General features: G+C 36.3%; 1 long non-coding RNA gene across 2 annotated transcripts in view; it reads left to right on the top strand.

Moving 5' to 3' along the window:
• The window catches only part of LOC113959642, a 138,064-nt gene extending 119,122 nt beyond the window's left edge, over window positions 1–18,942 (top strand). Inside the window, exons 3-7 of one of the 2 annotated variants that reach the window (XR_003531888.1) lie at window positions 8,205–8,287; window positions 12,872–14,858; window positions 14,973–15,068; window positions 17,178–17,256; window positions 18,838–18,942. This is a non-coding gene — a long non-coding RNA (uncharacterized LOC113959642). Of the gene's footprint in view, window positions 1–8,201; window positions 8,288–12,871; window positions 14,859–14,972; window positions 15,259–17,177; window positions 17,257–18,837 lie in introns of both variants that reach the window. The other variant, XR_003531889.1, reaches the window with a different exon arrangement.
• The last annotated feature ends 2,467 nt before the right edge of the window (window positions 18,943–21,409 follow it).

Here is a 21,409-nt window from a genome sequence, read left to right as displayed (position 1 = left end):
GCATTGGGAAAATGATTTCACAATTGTTTTGCCTCTGTGCTTCCTGATGGATGGCACCATACTGCTAGCTCTCTGAACTGCTTGTCATGGAGAGGGAAGGGAGCAGGCTATGACAAACAACTATGACAAACAAAAGTAATTTTTCTTTGTGTCAGTAAAATTGAATAACAGAGAAGCACACAGAAGTATAACAGAAGCTCCTTTTGTAAGTCGTTTATTTCTAATGAGCTTTTGTTATTTTAATTGAGTAACACTATTTTCAGCATTAACAAAACCCAAAAGATTCTGACTATGCCCAGGAGAGGCATAAAGAGAGACAAACTGATTAATCCTAATCTTGTCCAGTGTGAAAGACTTTATATATAGTCGCTATGATCTCTACTCTGACTTTTTAATCCAGGGTCCTGGGAGCTGACTGTTCCAGAATTCTTCTTGCAAATCCATATTGATACATCTTTTGCAAAGGTTCCCTTAGATCCTCCTCCTGCCAGACTTCTGTAAGTCTCTGAGCTACCTGTAGCAGATGCCAGCATTGTATGCGTTTATAATTGTGCAGTAAAAATGTAAGAAATGTGATTACAGACTTTCCTGATGGTGAGGGCATGTTTCCTGTTTCACTGAGTTTTGCAGGCAAGGCTTGGTCAATGTGGCTTTGTTGGATTTTAGATTTTTTGGTTTTGGTTTTGTTTGGTGTTTGATTTGGTTTGGGAGGGGTGTTTGGTTTGCTGTATTTTTTTTTAATTTTTTTTTTAATAATGAAGAATTGAATAGCAGTATGGAAGTTAATAATTCTGTGAAGATCCTATAGTTTCCAAAGCTTATAACTTACCTAGGAACATCCAAATTTCCTCTGTTTATATTGACCTAGGACCTACTTGGGGTCCTCGTAAATGCTGTATCGTTTCTATTGGTACATGTCAGGGTTCTGGTTTTTGTACATCCATTATCACCTGTTACATAATTGTTTAAGAAACTTTACCAGATGGGATGGAAGGAGGAAGAAAAATATGTAACGGGTTCCTAGCTCTATCTTGTTTCTTTAGGGGAAGTAGATGATGGGTTTCATTTAGTTTCATCTGAATGCTAAAATCTGTGTCTTCGTTTGATAGAGATAGTTAAGATATGTTAGCTCAGCTTCCCAGCTGAGTGAAGGTATACTTCTTCTCATACAGTACAGGAAAACAATTTTGTTCTTTTTCTAGGACAGAGAAGGGAGATATAAACATTAGAAAGCCTGTGAAACAGATGGTGGTTTAGCTGGTAAAGTTATTACAGATAGGATGGCAGTCATTCAGGCAGAAGATGTGCAAATAATTATAGCTTCTCAGGTGCATATGCATGATACAAGCTGTGTTACAGAGCAGGTCAAGCAATCAGTTTTACATTCATATCCTGAGCCTCAGTCATTTTTGTCAGATCACTCTCCTGTGAGCTGCTTATTCCGTCAGGGCATGGAAATTTATTCTCAAATGAAGAACGTTTGTTTGGCAAAAGAAGCAGGAAATTCAAACTGGTTTGACCTGTTTCTAGATGACCAATGTAAAATTACTTTTATTCTAGTTGGGATATGGTGGTGACTTATTCTTTGAAATACAAATGGAATTTTTAACTTTAGTAAGGCAACAAAAATATTGCAGGTATTTTTATGTGGAAAAGAATATACATAATATTTTTCACTCTTCTTTCATCTTTTTAAGGTGCTTTTCATTAGAAATATCCTAGTTTTCCTTTTAAGCTTTTATTTATAGGTATGGACCTGCCTATTTTGTCATTCTCTGTAGAATCTATTCATTAGCACAGTGTCATGTAGATGAATCTTAAAGTTCTTTGGATAAAGAAAGAAAAAGAACATTTCCAAATATTGAACCAGGTATGAATTGATGTACCATAATCTCCCTGAAAGTGCAGAAAGCCCGAGACAGGAACTTTGATCTTTTGGACCATTCTTATTATTTCTTTGGAGTGTCAACACTCAAACTGTGTGATAAAAATGTCAGTGGCAATGTTATTCATTTTTGTGTTGATCGCGTTCACAGAAGTATTCATCAGCTGAGCCTGTTTCTCAATCCCAGGTCATATATGAAGCACTGAATTGTTCATCCCTTTTTTTCTGTGCAACTGCCAAAATTTTCTCTTGCTACAATGACATTGATCATGCATTCTTAAAACTAAATTTACTTATTTACAACAAAATGTTAAGCAGGTGTGTTTATGCATTTGAATATGAAGTTCTGCCTCATTTAAAAGAAAAGAAGGAGATTATCCGTGCCCTCTGTGATGGAAGAAAAGCAAATAGAATTTAATATCAGGGAATATTTTACTGTCTTGCCAACTCACATACAGTTCAATGTAATTTGTCAGGAGCTGTGGAAGTACTTCCAATTGGTCTGGTAAAGTACCACAATTATAGAAGACTTTGACAAAAATCGAAGCAGAAACTATCTAGCCAAGTTCAGGGTTAGAACTGACAGGTGAGAGCTTTGTAGTTCCAATCTGTTTTAAAGTAGCTGATGATCTAGAAAACCTGAGCAAGACTCAGGTGGGGGAATATATGTGGGTGCCAGTAACATGAATATACTCCTTCTCTAAAGACTCTGGTAGTGTTTGGGTAGTGCTTCTGGGTTTGACATACTACAGATATGTGGGAGTAACATAACCAAGAACACCTTGCCTGTGAAATAACTCTGTAATGCTTCAACAGGAGATTGAATGGGCAGACTGTTCAGGAGCCCCAGTAACCTTACTTGTGCCTGGGTGCTCCTCAGAGCTTGTGCCTGGCTCCCAGAGAGTGGAAGAAGAAGATGCTCTGGAGGAGGTCTAGGACAGTTAGCAAACTGCCTAGGACTGTAATCACAAAAAAACCAGGTAACTGCAGAGGTGGCCATGATGAACAAAAGTGATGAAAGAAATGTGACTAGACTAGGCTTCCATTTAAATAAGTAGAAGTCAGCAGGCTAGACATGTAAGTAGAAGTCAGCAGAACCAAAGTGAAAATTACCTGCTTTTTTCCCCAAACACTTCAGAATTTTCATCCTGGACTTTGTAAAAGAACTAGTTATTGTAGAACATGTTATTGAAGAGCATGTTATTGTAAGACCAATAAAATAAGTAGGCATAAGGCTATTTGGGCATATAGCAAGTCTATTATGTATGTTCCAAAAAGAAAAATCTAAACAAAGCCTTAGCAAGCCAATAGGAGGCATTTTACAGAAAAGGCTTGAAAATAATGCAAAGTGGTATAAATGCTACCGGGGTTTTCTAATGGTACATTGTGCCAGGTGGAAAGGATATCTTTGCTAAAATTAATGTCTTTCTAGATCAAGGAGGTGTGGTTGACATCATCTGTCTGTACTGGATATCTGAATATTAATAGTCAAAACTGGAAAACTGGGGATCTGTATAAGTAATATATATATCTGTATAAGTAAGTAATATAAGTGATTAGCTAAATGACAGTGCTGAGTGAGAAAGTACAGAGCTGTGTAGGTGTCACTACTGGAGTTCCTTAAGGATGAGTTTTGTGATCAGTCTTAAGTTTTTCCTCAAGTGACTTACTTGGACACTGAAAGTAAGAGAAAGTTGATGAAATTTGCTGATGAAGAGGAAAAGAGTTGAGTCAATTAGCTGATCATTAAATAAGGCACTATTATACATCAGTTGGAAAGAGAAATGAAAATCATATGATGCATCTGAATTTGTTTCTGTCCAGCTGTTTTGTACCAAATAATGCACGTTTAGTTTGTCATGACCTTAACTGCAGTTAGGCTCAGTGTCATAATAGATCCTTTTCTTTTGCCAGTAAGAACCTGGCAGGTATGCACAGGCATATCTTAACTTAATCTTTACGTGCAAGTGAACCCTGTAGTGCAGTAATATGAGGAAAAAAGGACAGGAAAGTGTTTTGGGAGACTTTACCCTGTGTACCTGATGGTAGGAAACAAGAATTCTTTTGCAAATAAAGCTGACTACCATTAGATTTGACACAGTGCTGAATGGCTTGCAATGCAAGCTTGCACACAAGCAAGAGCAGAACATTTTTCCTGTAGAATCAATTTGTGAGAACAGATCAGAGAGAAGTGGAGAGAAATGGTACAAAGAGGAGACCGAGAGAAGGGTGATGCAGATAAGGAGAGCGAAGAAACCAGAATATCAAAGAGATGGAAGGGAGAAAAGTATAAAGATGAGCAGGGATAAGGGATGCTCAAAGAGAGGGATGAAAAAAGAGGAGAGGGCATGAGGGAAGGCAGGCAGAGGAAGGTGTGCATGAATGCCAGTAGGAGTTGCTGAAAAAAGGCTTGTGTGCACTGCAGTGGCAGAGGAAGATACAGGATGGATGCACGTACTGGGGGAGGGGGAGAGGCAGTGAATACACTCAGCAGGAGGGGGAGAGAGATAGATTGCAAACATGCATATAGGAGTGGTGGGGAGAAATAGTTGATGTACACAGCGGGGAGAGAGCAAGTGAGAGAGAGACACAGCAGATGCACACAGCAGGGGGGAGAAATGCATAGAGTGGGGAGGGGGAAGCAGCACAGGGAAAGTATCAAGAAGCCTCAACAAAATTTAACAATAAAAGAACAAGAAATAATAAAATTCATGATTTGGAAATTTATCATTATTTAACACAGGAAATCAAGGGAATTTGAAGGGAATTTACATTAGTAAAAATTTTAAGCACTTCAAATGTTAATAGTGTTTAGTTTGGAATAAGACTATGCTTGACTTAATGAATTCCTCTTTGCATTTGTAGTGAAGCAGATGTCTGCTCTCTGTGTCTGACAGGGGACCCAATCCATTGGTTTTTGACGTCGGTAGGATTGGGGCTTTTTCAAGGGCATGCATTTATCTTGTCAATGTGGTCTAACCAACCAGCCTCACTTCTCTGCTCTGGTCTCACACAGGTGAGGAAGGTGGGTGGGAGGCATTGTCACCTAAACTTTGAGAAATCTAACAGCTGTCAGATGCTTGTCAATCCTCTTAACCCATGTTTGGGCACTGATCCCTGTTACTCAGTGCAGCACACAGCTGAGGGGAGGTTGCAGTTATGTGCCTCTGTGTGTGGCTTGTAGAGGTACCTGGCACCAGACCAGTGGCACAGACAGGGTTTGACCACCCTGATGGTAAGTATAAAGCAGCATCAATAACAGAGCAGTCAAATCATAAAATAGGTTAAGAGATGTTTTTTGGAGGATTTTTTTTTTTCTATCATTGTATTAGATGATGTGTATCTTTTCCCAGTTTTTGTGGAAAATATATAAGATAGCTCCAGCAATTTTTATGAGCACTGGTATGCATATGGAAGGGACACTGCCATTGGAGTGATTTTGCTGTTAACATCTGTATACAAAGTTGCTTCTCTGTGACTGAGCTGACGATTTAATATACAATCTATAAGGGAAAAAAATAACATGGGAAAAGGAACTCAAAGGGAGACACTTCTTACATGAGGAACTGAAGGTTGAAGACTGTTTCTCAACAAAGCAGGGTTTCCTCAACAAAAGAGAGGACTTCCCTGTGGAAGAAACAAGGTTTTGATGGAAAATTTGGCCTGTTTTTGTTGGTGGAATCACAGGAATATACTGAAGATGGGTATCAGTATGGGCTGTTAGGAAAGTCTCTTTCTCCTTCAAGTGGTTTATAGCTCCTAAACCAATTTATTGCCGTTGCTGTATGAAAGGCTTTGCATAGTGCTGATAGCAGGGTTTTGAAGGGAGAGTTACCAGTGTCCAAATTCATAGGACAAGGTGAGTACAGCCAGTGTATCCATGCAGGCCCACATCTTTGATCCGGGAACAGGAGTGTGAGGCTTATGTAACTTCAGTGAAAAGTAGAAGTATAATGGCTGGATTACTCTAAGGTGGAAATGTGGTAGAAGACGTGCTCAAAAAGCAATAAGTGCTTTTATTCATACCGCTGTTTTCCTCTCGTCTGAATTCTTTCTTCTTCTAAAAGCTCAGAGACAAAAGATTTATTCAAGTTTCATTTAACTTCTGCCATATGTTCTGTGCTTGCTGCTGCCCTCCTACAATGTAAAGAGCTTTACGGAATGCTGTGCTCTCCGGCCAAGTACACGTGGCAAAAAGGGAGAGAAAGTGGGTGAAATGTGTGGGTTTCAAGAGAGAAGATGTCAGAGACTGATATAAAAATGCCAATACTGTAGATCATACTGAGAAATTAGGAAGTTCTAGAAGGGTCTGTTTGTCTTGTTCAGATTTGGAAGGAGCTCACTACCGATTTCCTTCTGCAGTAGTGAAGCCTGTTGTGATTTGATAAACAATGTGGAAAAGCAGAGAGGGAGAAACTCCTGCCAAAAAGACTCATCTTTTTGTATAAGTGGAATCAGAAATAAATATGGAGTGGTGAGACTGATATATTCAATTAGATTTTAATGTGTCTGAAAATGTAGTTCAGAGACAAGCTGGCCCTTCTGCTTCTGTGTGCATTGATACCTGCTCCAAGGATCTATTAGTGACCTTAGTGTAAGTGTTGTATGCATAAATTGCCTGTAAACATACTTCCCTCAGTCTCCTAGCTCAGTTTGTGAGTTTATGCTCCTTTTTCTGAACTGGATGGGTAGAAGAATTTTGCTTAGACACTGCTGGAGTGGGGAAAGGTTTGTTCTGAACTGCTGTCATGGCCATCCTCAGAGGCTCTGTTCTCTGGTAGCGCCAAGCCCAGGCTTCTCTTATTCTGTGCCCTCATGCTGTTTTGAATACATTAGGGCATTACTGAGTCACTTGAGTGACTAACACAAATGCTGACGAATAAGAGCTCTCTTCCACAGATGTGCAACCACATTTTCAGAGTGCTGCTGTGGCTGAGAAAGAGGGAGGACCTTGCACCACTCCTGGGAGCTCTGTACAAAGCTGTCTGAAGCTGATGGGAAGATGTGTCTTCAAGCTGGGCCCAGTGTACAAAAAAGACTAAATAATGGTTTTTCAAATGCTAGAAATAACTAGAATATTAATACTGGGGTTTTCCATGTTACTACAGTAAGTACTGTCTGTCTTTGTAGGTGCTTTAAATTTCTACATTCAAAAGCAAAAATCCTACTAGTCCAGATTTTTGAATGGGACTTGGAAAAAATCTCCCTTTGCATTCTGATAATTCTGGTTCGTAACCGATGTCGTCCTGGGAAAGCAAGGGTTATCTTGGGCAATTCAAGTGTGACAAGGTGAGCTGAAGCTTATTATCAGAAATGAAAAAAAAAAAAAGAAGAAAGACTGAAATACAGGAAATCAGTAAATGGTGGTAATTTGAAAAACCAGTAGATACAGCTTCAATGGACCTGTTATAAAAGCAAAAGCTTAGCTGTTAGTTTCAGATGGATGAGAGGTGATAACTCTGTGAAGCAAACATTGCCACTAAATAGAACTAGTGTATGAATGTTGTGGGGATGGGAACTCCATTTGGTTTTGTGTATCACAATTGCTCTATAATTCTCTAATGAAATCTTTGCTTTTCAACAACTTGGTTTAGTTCCTTTAAGATATGCTTATATGTCCACAGCACAACAGAGTGTATTGTGAAATATATTCTACCGCATATGTAAGTAATGCCTCGAAAAACCCTGAATCTTGTTTATGAAGTGACTGCTGTGAAGATTTAATTCTGGAGGGACAAGCTTTAGAAATACCTATAAAATACTAAACCCTTTGTTCTTCATCAATTGCTCTATTGAAATTAATTTTGTAGAATATCAAATTAGGTGCTGTTTGTTTAACTACTTGAACTGTAGGTGTTACGTGCCAGATAAAGAAAAGTGTTTTGAATACAAAATAGCTCAGAATTAAGTCATTTTAAAATGAGAATGAATACTGTGAGAAAAGCTCAGTCCCCTTCAGCTCTGATTAGTGACTGCGTGATACTTAAAGGGATAGATTTGAATATTAATATAGTTGATGTGTCCTATCTTAAATCTATTCTAGAAAAATTAGAATTAGGCGTACAGCATAAATCATATCTCATTCTGTCATTTCATAAAACGTTCTGGGCTTTTTTGGGTTTGAGGGTTTTTTTGAGGGATGTGTGTTGTTTCTTTTTAACTTCGGCATTAGCAGTGTTGTGATTTAAATTGTGCTTTATATTCAGAATGAAATTAGAGGACCTTATCTGGATGTTGATTGCAGTTTTGCTGATTTTTGTTCAGGACCATGTAGTGTGCAGACACTATAGTTTGGTTTTTTTCTCCTATCAACAAGCAGAAGAATAAACACTGAATTCTCACATGTGATAAAAGCCTGGAAGGAAGAAACAGGGAGGAAGAGAGCAGAAAGTAAAATGGCAGGTAACGTAAAGAGAGCAGTGAAATGCAGCTGAATTTCTGTGCATTTATGCAGCACAAACTGGGACTTAACACAATGACGTGACAAAAATGTCAATTATGACCATATCACTGCTATATAACTAAAAGGAAAGGCCTGCTCAGCTCTTGATATATAGCAATATATTGTATGCCAATACCTTGATTTTGGTTACGTTATTGAAGCTGAATTTAGGTAATGTCATAATTACAAATATATTACAAAGAAAGAAAAAATAAAAAGTTTATACATGCTTTCACACATATCTCATCATGAACACCTTCCTTGACAGTTGAAAGCAGTTAGAACATACCATGCAGTTTTTAGAGTAATTTTTACTACATTATTAGAAGGATTTTTTTAATGTATATTTGCATCAATTAATGATACAATATACACCAAAAGTATCTTAGTGACCTTATTTTATAATACTGATTTGGATGTGGTCCTTTACCCTTTCCCCCCTAATATTAGTATTGATTACAGATTCTGAGAATCTTTTTCTGTTCTATTTTTTTTCTCCACCTAGTCATTGTATTAAATCAGTAAGAACCTTCCTTTCTGATGTCTTTCTGCTTGGGGACTTGGCACATGAGGGCATGATGACATAATTCAGAGCACCATCTTTCTTTATTGTTTTTCTTCTGACAAGTCTTTAACAGACTCTAGAGAAAATCAGTATATTTGAAAAAAAAAAATTAGGCCTCTCCCCCCCACTCCAAGGATTTTTTTTTTAGAAGATGGCTACAATGTTGACTTCCTGATATATGCTAAATAGGAAAAAGCACTTTACACTCTAAGAAATGCATGTTCTGTCTGTGAGCTGCATTGGATTGGAGTAGGATGGTAGCAATAGATTCTATTTAATATTCCTCAATTAATTACTTACACCATATTAATATATCATATTCAGTTCTCATAAATTCAGCTTTCCTTGTTTCCTAAATGTATTTCCATTTAGGAAATGAGTTAAAAATAAATATAACAGTTACAGATAAGGTAAAAATTTGACATTGGGCACATTTGTAAGAGTATATGACAATGAAGTAGTATGTCTGTTGAGAGAAATTCTTCCTACACAGTTAATGGATAACTACCTTGTTCCTCTCTTGAAGGATACTCATGAGGATCTGGGGAGAAAAGGATTGGTGAAATTCATGGCTTTTGTGATATCTTGTGATAGTCAAGTCTTTAAACTAAATTTGTATTGTAAAAGCAACTACTTCTTTTCAAGGGGCTAAAAATGCATTACTACATTCAAAAATTACTTTTTATGTGTGTGGTGAGAAGAATTAGCCACTCATGTTTACTCTTCAGGAGTAGGAAACCTATCCTGTCCTGTATTCTGTGTTGTTTTCTTTTTGACATTAGTCAGAGCAGGTCAGTTTTCTAATTACAGGTTGAAATGTCTTAGAGCAGAAGACGTAAGGAATGGGAATAAAGAAATGAAAAGCATTAGTATGCCTTTCTAAGTCAGTGATAGGAATTGCTTTTGAAATGCTCAGTGCAATATTGTATCAACATTAAAAAATGTTGGAGAAAATACAGAAAAATCTGAGCATGAAAAGCATTTTTAAAAGGCAAAATCAAAAAAGACTGAAATTTCTTATCCCCAAATAGATGATTTCAGTAGTCATTGTTAACCTTTTTTATTAATAAAACATTATTCAGTAAAACAGGAAGGTGAGATGATAAATTCCAAATGTTTTAAAGAGTTCTTCCAGAAGGCTGCTGTGATATAAGAAATTGAATTAATAAAATGTGGTATAGTAGGACATAGTTAACAGTTCTTCAGCTTCTGAAGAAGGAAGTAGAGTTGTAATTTACTCTGGATTTTGAACTATTTATTTGTCCAGTTCTTTACCAAATAGTCTTCAGAAAAAAAACAAAGACAGTGTAGTGTACATAGATGACTTTCTATAAAAGGGCAGACAGAACATACTGGAGCTTTTAAGCACAGAAGAGGTATATATGGGGGAAGTGCTCTGGTAGAGGTGGATACAAAGATGATTGCTGCAGAGGGGATAAGTGGGGACTTATGACCTGGTAGGTTTAGACAAGGGAAAAAAAAAAGAAAGCTTTTTTTTTTTTTCCCTCTGAACCACAGAATTTAAACTGCAGAATGCATCTCTCTACTTTTTTTGGAAGGTCTGAAGTACAAACTGATTTAAAAAGAGACTGGAAAATCAACAGAGAACTGGATAATGAATAGCTATCGAAGACAATTGTGTGGACACAACCTGTGACTTGTGAGATTCTATCCCCATTGATTAATGACAGGTATTTTGTGCATTGCTTGATGGTAACAGCTATGGAGATGGACTAATGTTCTGATCTGCTGTTGCATTTTTCTAGATTTCCAATTTGTATATGACTATATGTACAAAAATCCTTGCTTTAATATTTTTTCAGAGCCTAAGAAAAATTATAAGATCACTTACTGTAGCGTATCCCTGTAAAACACTCTCCATAAAGTATGGATTGCTGTGTAGTTCTTTGTTACCTGTTTTCTATTTGATGAAGGTTCATTGCAAAATCAAGACCAAAGGCAAGAGTGTTTTGCTAAACTGGGTGGACACAATAATATTAACAGTTGTTCTTGCTCTGAAAAATACTCTAGGATATTATGAGTAGGAATGTTTTGAAAAGTCAACATTGTCTATTTTAAGGGGCACTTTTATTAAATTTTCTAGTGGTGATTACACCCCTGTTACGTTCTGACTGGTTCCTGTTGATTACATTACAGAATGACTATTGAACCTCTGGAAGCTTTATAATGTACATACATGATGTGGTAGAAAAAGCAATATCTTTCAGTATACCAGTTCAGGACTGAGGAAATAAATGCACTGTGCAGTTTTGAGTAATTACTTGCATTCTGATCATGAATCTGTGTTTCTGCCATTTATTTAAACATAAACAACTCTCTGGATGTCTCCAACACTTTGGCTTTTCTTTTCAAAATTCTTTGGCAGAAGAATGCTTTCTCCCCTCTTTCAAGAGTTTAGTTGCTTGTCAGCCTATCCAACCTGTCATTTCCTGAGAGCACAGATGGGAGCAGTCAGAGCAGAAACCTGTTGATGGGAGCTTCCTGCACACTGGGCTACAAATGAAAGAAAGGTCCACTTTATATCCACTTTATAACCTATTTTTAACTAATAGGTTTTTTCCCATATTTAAATAAAATATTTTTTAAATTATTTAAAAATACATTTCTTTAAAAGTAAAATATAAAAATGTTAATCAGGCAATAAATATATAGATCGAGGTGCAACAGTCTTTGAAAAAGTATGTATTTTATAGCATAAGTATTATCTAGTATAGAAACAGTAAATAAAAAATAATTCTTAGCATATGGGTCTGGCCCTTCAGAAAATATACCCAATTGTGAATGAATACTTTGGAAGCAACTAAAAGCTTAAGGAGTCACTTACTTAATATGCATAACAAATAATAACCTGTCTCCTACATACAACTTCTCTTTAGCAACGGAGCCAAAAATTGCGGTTTTGTGCAATTCTATCAGCACAACTTTCAGGCTTATGCTCAATTTTCAGCATATTCTTATATGTCGTTGGCTTCTGAACTGAAACATATGCCCATGTGATTTGCTGAAGAGTGGTGGACCCCAGGACACTTGAATATTTTTGTGTGCTTAGGCCTAATCAAGAAGTGTGTTTGGAATGTAGGATGTTTCTCACAGAGTCAAATATGTTACTGGTTTGACAGATCTCAAATTCAATATTTTTTTAGCATAGCAGTGTGCTTTCATCAGAGTGATCTGCTTTTAGTTGCAGAGTATTGTGTTTGTGTAAGAACTCTCTTAGATGTCTTTCCTTTTAAAAAGAAAAAGAAAAACAAAAATCAAAAAACCCACCCCAAAAGCCAAAAGAGAAAGAATAACTCTTGCACAACTCCTAACGGAAGAACTGTGCTTTGTTTCGAGGTCAAAAGGAAAACCGAAACAAAAGAAGGGCCAGTTAATAGAATTTAGGATGTTTAGGTAAAATAAAGTCATTTCATCCATGATGAAGATGATGTCTACTATCAAGCAAGCACAGTCTGAAGAAGACGTAATAACTTATCTCTACCTGGGTTATTAGGATAAATCTGCAGATGAGGATATGTGTATAATGGAAGCTTCAAAAGCTACAAATCTGATGTGATAAATGATTCAAAGTACAACACATTAGCTTAGATTTTAATGTTTGTAAAATGAATGAAACAATACATCTATATGCCAAAGCCATATTATCATAAACATATTTGCCAAACTATAAGACATAAATTGCACTTAAATTTAGTAATCTGTGATAGTATGCTTGAATGTATCTTTGTGATTAAATGTGAACAATTGCTTCTTTAAGGTAAAGGTCTGTGTATGTGTGATTAATCAGACTGAAATGACAGGGCGGACAGCTCATGCCATGCCTGGTTATCAGAGTGATTGATTTTAGTCAATGCTGCGGGTGAAAAAATATCTGTTAATAACTACAGCTGCAAAACTCCTGATGTCAGTGATAACACAAATCACTTCTCACACTCTGTATTATCTGGCTCATTTGCAGATATGGAACATTCCAGCGATCCATTGGAACACAAAATTTTAACGCACAGATTTATGCAAGAGGGATGACTGCAAAGTGCATTGCATGAGTAGAGTAAGAAGCTGAAAATTGCTGCTGTTGTAGCTGTCATACGCACGTTATTTTCTTTGGTATGTGTGGAGATTTTGCTGTCAGACTTTTATCCTCCAGATTGTTTGTGCTGTACCTCTCTTCCTGCTTAAAATAGAAAATCAGTCACTGAACCTGGATGCTATTAAGTGTTCTTAGAATAATTCTTGACTAAGTTGGTTGATTTTCACTTTCTGATGAAAGAACATTTGGTTGTTTATTGCAGGCTCTAAATAAACATGTTTTTCCAAAATCAACAGATAAGATTACAAATTACTTTCCATCAACAGAATTATTTACCGTAAGTATATTCCTTGCCATATAGTATTTATCATTTTAGTTGTTATGTTTTTTATTTTGAAAGATCTGGAGTTTATCTTCATCTAACATTGTGTCTTAACTACATTTTGCAGGGGTTAACAGGGAATGTGGATGTTTTATGGACCTCAGAGGAGGAGTGGGGCAACAAATAATCTCATGTGTTTGGTAGGATTGTTATTTTAAATCCAGCCCATTACCCAGCCTTTTTGCACTAGCTTTTTATCTGACATTCCCTACTGGCCCAAAACAATATATTTCATATACCTCCAAACATAAAAATCTTTTCAGGTTTTTATAGTCCCTTGTCCCCCTGGAATTTACAGATGCATCCTTTTTCGGGAAGCACATACAACTGTGGTCTGAAATGCTGGAGTACTTGATTTCTTGGAATGATAAAATTGTCCTTTGCTTTTTCAAGCTTTTCCTCTCTGCTCTGCAGATAAGTTCTTTAACTGAAAAAATGAAATATGAAAAAAACCCAGACTTGTTAATATGTATGCTATTTCATCACACTGTTGTTTAGTTCTGGCTGGTATTCTGCAGAAGACCAGAGTGTGGTCATAGTGATATCAGTTAACCTCAACATTTTATTTATGTAAATGATAGGGGAGAAAATGTCCAGTTCAAGAAAGCAGAGATGATTCTTGCTTAGTAGGAGATTAAAGCATTACTGTCATTATTATTTGTTCTTATTTCTCCAGAGGATCTGGGTCTTGATTATGATTCCGTTGTGGTAAGTGCCTCTATCAATCACAGAGAGATCAAGTCCTTGCCTGAAGATGTGCATATAAAGATACTCCATACAACAGCATGCCTTGAAGGAGCTTGATGGTAATTTCACAGATGCCAAATATATTAATGTGAGTTCAGGTAGACTGGCACGTTTCTGAAGTCTCAGGTATTTCAAGACAAAACCTTCTATTTATTTATTTATTTAAATTATTATTGTGATTCTCACAGGAATAACTGTAATGCAGAAACAAAAGACTTGCCTGACTTTTAGATCTGCAAATTTCTGAACTTTGAATATTGTCCTTTTATATGTTGAGTAGGGTTGTGTGGGAATTCTATGTTAGGTGCTTTCATCAAAGAAATGGAAAACTGATAATGAATCCTTGCCACTAGTGCAATTTGCTTATTAATTTACTGAGGAATCATCTCTTAATCTGAAAGTCATAAAATTTAAATAAAAAAACTTTTAATATTGAGAATGGACCCAATTGCCCTATAAGCAGCTGATAATTTTGAATGCTGTTGTCCACAGATACCATGTACTATCTTCCCTCACTTTCCTTTCGTACAAATAATGAGCATTGCACTAAATTGCAAATATGCCTTTGTCTTTTGCTCAAGCAAAAGAGTAAGAGTTGACTTTTAACCTGCTCTTGTGTGTGATGTTCCTGAGTTCACTGCTTGATTTATTTGCAGATATGGCAAACTGAGAAGATACATTTAAAATACTGCCGGTTGTTTTTATGTACAAGAATCCCAACCATGAAGGAATCTGAACTAGGAGGAGGAGACAGGAGTTCCTGACCACACTCTTTTGTTAACATCAGTAAGCCATTGCCATAGGATTGAGTGAAGATGCACCACCTCAGGAATTTTAGATAAAAGGTCACAGCTTGACACCAAGTACAGGGCATTTATATGCATCCATTCCGTTTCACAGGGCATCCACTGTCTCTAGGCACAGCTGCAGGACTCTTCATGTATAAATAAATAACCTGCTGTAAGACAGATTATGTTCCTTGGATATCAATCACTGGTAAATACCGTGTTACTACTTACGATGTAAGAATACTAAATGGAAACTCACGAAGATTTCAGATTGCCATTATATTTACAGTCCTGGGGCTTACTGCTGAGAGCTATTGGATGTGTTTGCCTCTGAATACGGGCTGAAAGCTGTGCTGGGATACTAATTTCTAGCTTGCCTCTCAGATTTTCAAATCAAGGTTAGTCATACAATCCTACCTCTGAATTACTGTAAATGTTGCAAAAAGATTCCAATCTTTGCCAGTTGGAATCAGTAAGGAAACAAAACTCCAGACTCCTCCTTTCCTGATTACATATCTGGCAAATTTTTTGGACCAAAGTGTTCTGTGTATTGTGTGATTACAGGGGCTAAATGCACTGAGGGAGAAGAAGTTAAAAAAAAAGGTAAAAAATCCCCTGAAGTGTTGGAGTGCCTTCTAGTAGCTGCACAATGAAAGCACAGATATTTTATTCCCCTTTCTTCTACCCAGCCATCAGCTCTTTTTCTGTCAGCAGTCAGACATTCCCGAATTCCAGCTGCAAATAATACGTCCCTCCATGTGCTGGCATCAAAAAGCAGGCTTGGTTTAACCCTGAATTGTTGCCGTCATTCCAAGGCAGCGAGTCCAATTTCTTTGCAGTGTGTTCAAATGCTTCCCTCACCAGCCACTCTTCTCCACTGGCCAAAACAAAGGTGAGATATTGTTTACAAATTCAGGAACTCTGTGTTGGAGGCTGTCAGTATTTTGAAAGAAGCCGCAGTTGTGTGTTCTTAGATGATTCTGATCTTTTTCAATGAGTGCACCTGCTTTTTAATTCCTTATTAATTTTGGCTTATTTATAAATAATTCCAGACAGGATTCTTTTTTTTTTTTTTATATTCCATTCTGTTTATCTCATGGAGGAAAATATAGTTAGAATATACATTTCCCCCCTCCCTCCTCCTTATTTAGTATATCAACAGATTACCTTGGGATATTTTTTACTGAACTATGAAGATAAGGAAAAACTCAAAGCTTGCTGAATACTCTTTGGTTTTAATTATTGTTGGTATTAGGGAATCTATAAAGGGATATTTGTTATCCTTTACCTCCTTGACATAATTGCTCTAATTTTAAGGTTGGATTATTTTAGGTGTGTAGCATCCTCACTTACTAACAAAAGAATGGTCACGAACAGAATAGTAGCCCATCCAGGAAACAGTATCAGAAGAGCCAAAACCATTTTGGCCAGAATGTCAGCTAAGAGGGGGACACAACACTTCATTAACCTGTTTGTGTCCAGGTGCCCTGGAAAGTAGACCTACAGAAGTAATCTAGCCCAATCAACCAAGCTGCTAAGAGAATCATTGCAACTTGATGCAGCCATCCTTTTCCATAATGAGCTTTAACACAGAACAGTAGAATTCATGCTGACCAAAATTCAGACCTGTGTTGAGGGATGACTGTTTTTGACTGGAGTTTAACGAGTATGATTTTGTTTTAAAGTCTTTTTTTTTAACTTGTGTTTTGATTGAGTTACAGCCACAAAAAATCAATTTCAGTGTGCCTCTTCATTTGTATTTTCTGTTGTAATATTCTACTTCATACAACATCATGGTTAGTACACCATGGGCTTCATAACAGTGAGCCTCCTGAATTTTCCAAGAAGATTGCTTCAGTATGAGGGAAAGATTACTATTTTGCTATTAGTTTCTATTACAGAGTAAATAATTTCCAGATGAGAATGATTTAGCTTAGTACAGTAATGCACAACATTTTCAAATGTAGAAATCAGAAGCTTATTTTTACTACTTCTATCAAACTGTCACATAGGAGAAGGCCATTTATGAATTGAGAAAGGAAGGTGGAGGCTTTTTAGAGGTGTCTTCAGCTGATTTTGGTACTTTTGAATTATCTCAGCATTTTTTTCAGTGGATTCATATTACAGACAGTATTTCTGACAATCTATTATATGCTTCATTGACCACAAGGTTTGAAATTTGGTTCATATTGGCACAGTAGTGTCATATTTGCAGTGATAAATGGATAATTTTTTTATTTTAAATAGGTCTCTGTTGTTTAATTTGAGATCTGTAATTTTTTTTGCAGTTCATTACTTCTGCTATTTTTCTGTCTAGGAAAAAGTGATTAAAAGAGACAGAGGGATCAAGGTGCTTTAGACTTGTCCATATGAAGAGATGGACTATCCAAGGAAGGGTAAATGTACTTATATTGTCTATTCATCTTGCTTTAAAAGAATTAATGTTATAGTTTTCTGGCTTTATTTTTTTTTAGAGAACCAACATTGCTACTCTTGTAAATCTGTTTAAAATGTGCGACCCATGATTCATAATTACGTAGTATGCTTGCTTAGTGTTGTTTTCATAAGTAGAGATCTTTTATTTAGGCAAAAATAAAATTTCAACAGAATAGTAGTATTGCTAAATTATAACCTCCTTATACTAAAAGTATATAATACCTCATATTATTTAAGTATGTTGTACTGTGCAATTATAAGGAGGAGGAAGCTGAAGAAGAGATTAAGCACTGAGAAAATGCTTCTGTTTTAGCATGTTCTCTATTATTCTTTATTTGCATCAAACCACATTTCCTTGTAAATGGACCCTGAATCCAAAGCGTTAGTCACGTTGTTTGCCTAATTCTACAGAAATTTATATTTTATATATGTAAAATAATGCTAATCTCAGTCCTTAAAATCATGTAGAATTTTTTCATCTGTGTTTTCTTCAAATTGGTGGAAAATATTCTTAGATTTTCCTATGTAATAGCTGTGAGAGTCCACCTTTTATATAGACTGCAATTAGAGTAGGATTATAGTATGTCAAGAGAACAAAGAAGGGAGTTGCCTACCTGTGGCCAATGAATAGCTTGAGTGAGCTGAACAGTATTATGTTATATCTGAAGGCAATGCAGAAAAGTAACTGGTCCTTAAACTGGTAGTAAAGCGCTTGTTTCTGAAACTGGTGAGTGACAATTTAAAGGCACAGTGTGATGGTGTGATGAGGAATAGGACTAATTTTTTTCCCCTTAGTTGAGTCTGTGGCTTATGTGTATTATGTTTCTTTTTGTGTATTTTATGTTGTGAATTATTCAAGTTCCTGCTTTTTGTGTGTATCAAACCTGTGTTGTGTTTATTTTTACGAGGAAAATCCATTTGGCATGTGCTTTTGTTTGCTGTTTTTCCAAGAACCCCTGATAGTGAATCATAGAATCATAGACTATTCAGAGTTTGAAGGGACTCAAGGATCATAAGAGTCCAACTCCTGCCTCCACATGGGGCAACCTCAAAGTTAAACCATATATCTAAGAGTTTTGTCCAAACACTTCTTGAACACCATCATGCTTGGGGCCATGACTTCACTGGGGATCTTGTTTCAGTGCTTAGTCACTTTTTCAGTAAAGAACTTTCTCCTAATCACTGAGTCATAGAATACCAGGTTGGAAGGGATCTCAAGAATCACCTGCTCCAAACTTTCTTACCAAAAGCACAGTCTAGACAAGATGGCCCAGCACCCTGTCCAGTCACAGTGTCCAGTGCTGGGAAATCCACCACTTCCCTGAGAAGGGTATTCCAATGGTTTATTGTTCTCATCATGAAAAATTTTGCTCTTGTGCCCAATCAGAATCTCCTCAAGAGTAAGTTGTATGCATTACCCCTTGTCTTTTCCATGTGACTGCTTGTAAAAAGTGCTGCATTTTTGGTTACATTTTAGCTTTCTTTCACAATGATTTAAAAAATCTGATTATTTCTAGAAATGCTAAACTCTTACATTACAGCATAAACAGAAGATCTTTTGCGTAGGAAAAGATGAAGAGTTTCAACTTACATGTATTTATGTACAAATGCGTGTGTATATATATATACATGTATAAGTATTCATATAAAACACAGTTTTATGTATATAATAATACTTATATCATGAATAACTGATAAATAATAATACTTACATCATGAACTGTGATGATAAAAATGTGCTAAAACCAGAATGGAGATTCCAGAATAACCAGGTAACTTTTTGTTCTTAAAATTCTGGTGGAAAGCTACTATTTTACCATTTTATTTACTGTTACGGATTCAGTAGAGCTGTTTTTCATTAAAAGAAAGAATAAGGAGGAAATAAAAGTAATTGAAGACAAACCCTTCTCTGTGGGATTTTTTTGATGTGGCTTATGGTTAGATTTTAGCAGGCACGTGCGTTTGAGATGTTGGTTTGTCTTCCAAAGTGTGCTCTCTGTGCTTACCATAGTAAGCTACTGAAATCAAAAATTGCTTCTAATACTGTTTAGACACGAGATAATTATCTCACTCTCAGATTTGGCTGAATTTGGTGAATGAGTTAAAAAAATCACTGTACCTAGAAAAAACCCCATGATCTCATTAAGCCTAATTTCCTCAGAAATCAGACCACAGTGTTAGTATAAGACAAAAAAATATGGTGCTTTTAAGAAGGAAATGTAGTCATATGTTTAGCATTTAGATCAGTGTTTTCAAAAAGAACTAAGGATTTTTCTTGAGTGAGGATTGATTGCTGGTGGATCTCATCTATAATTTGTCAGTTGTCTTCATTTATTTTGATACTTGTGAATTTGTAACATAGGCAATGACACTTTAAAACAAAATGCTTCTCCTCCTCTTCTTTTTCTCACTGATTTTGTTTAACTTCAGCTGTGTTGACAGAAAAGAGTTGAAAGGAAGGGAATTTGGACAAATTTATCTCTGTCATAATGGGAGAAGAAAGGCAAGGAAGAGCTTCTAATGTTTTAGCGTACATTAGAATGTTAATAGACAATTATCATAATTCAGTGAAAACATTCTGGTTTCTAAGTAGTGTGCCAGTTTTCAAAAACTAAGTATTCCTTGTTGTCTCTTACTTGAAAGATATAAATCAATTTGTCTACTAAATCCAGGAGCTGCCAAAGCACATATTTTATTTATCATGGTATGTCCATCTATTTGTCTTTTCTTTTATTGAAAATGTGGGTTGATTTGAGATTTAAAATTGTTAATTTTCTACTCTCTCTCTCTTCACTTGGATGTCCTTTATCTTCATGTGCAGTCAAAGAAGCATGAGTATAACCTTCCACGCTGTGCGTATAAATAACTTCTCTAGCAACTGGAAAGAATTAAAACATGGCATTAGCAGCAATAGCTGCATTAGCTGGAGTAGTTTACCCGGGATATGTTAACTGATAAACTTGTATCTATTTAAGAAAGATCTAATTGGATACTTTTGTTACATAAACTAAACCATATTATTATAATAGATCATATATAAAATAATGAATAGAACATAATTTTTTATAATGTCATTCAAATGAGATGACTTGAAGGTAATTTCTACATTTTAAGCAATTAGGTTCATGAGATTTCCTGGCAATTCACCAATCATAATGCCTCAAATGTTTGCCATTATTAAGAAACATTTAATGTACAATTAGATCAGTCATAATATGTTATACAGAGAAAATATATTATTTCAGGTACTTCCCAACATCTTTATGCCTGTAATTCTGTGCATCTGCATACAAATAAAAGGGATGCTCTATTAGCATATTGCACTCCTACTCCATCCTTCTGTTTTGAGTGACTCAGTTTTGAAACAATCTGAAGATTGTTTCAATTTTGCTTCCAAAGTCAGCGAGATAAGTTTTGGGAGGACTTTCCTTCTCTTTTGCTGCTGCTGTCATCTCAGCAGCCTTTAAAGTCAAGTTATGACTGTTCCCAGGCACCTGAAGAGCTGCCCTTGACTGTTTGTAGCATGGTTGTGCCTAGCACTGCGAGGGACAGGTTCTGCAGCCTCCTTTTTTTTTTTCTAGGCAGCAACCTGGAGACGGGGTTGACAGATATGGAGACCTCTATGACAGCTAGGTTTTGGATTCTTTTCTAATGAAAAAACCCAGTGTTAGGATGTCCTAAGTGATGGTGTGGGGTTTTGAGGGGTTGTGGTTTGGAGGTGCTTTTGCTCAATACTTTAAATCACCTTTTGAACTGTATCACTGTTGATACATTTGGTGTTCCTTCCCAGGGAAGACAAAGTTTGCACCATGGCAGTCCCATATGAGTAAGGCAAATAAGTCTTCCTGAAGGGGAAAGTGGAGAGGAGAAAACTTCATTTCATCTCATATTTTAAAGCCTATTATGGCAGAATTGCTGCAAACATAAATATTTTAATTTTTTGACGCATGTTTTAAGGAAAAAAAAAAGCAAACTTTCTGAGGAAATGAGACATGGGGTTTTTTCCCTCTTCATTGTCTTTACCTTTTGTAGTCAAGGAACTACACACCACCTGCATTGCGCCCTCATCCCTTCTATCATTTTTTATGATCCAAGCAGCAGTTCCCAAAGTTT

Source organism: Corapipo altera, unplaced genomic scaffold, assembly GCF_003945725.1.
Source record: "Corapipo altera isolate COAL_440 unplaced genomic scaffold, ASM394572v1 1, whole genome shotgun sequence".
In the NCBI taxonomy this organism is placed as follows: domain Eukaryota; kingdom Metazoa; phylum Chordata; class Aves; order Passeriformes; family Pipridae; genus Corapipo; species Corapipo altera.
The sequence above is the reverse complement of the archived record's forward strand: the minus strand, read 5'-3'. Positions and strand labels throughout refer to the sequence as shown.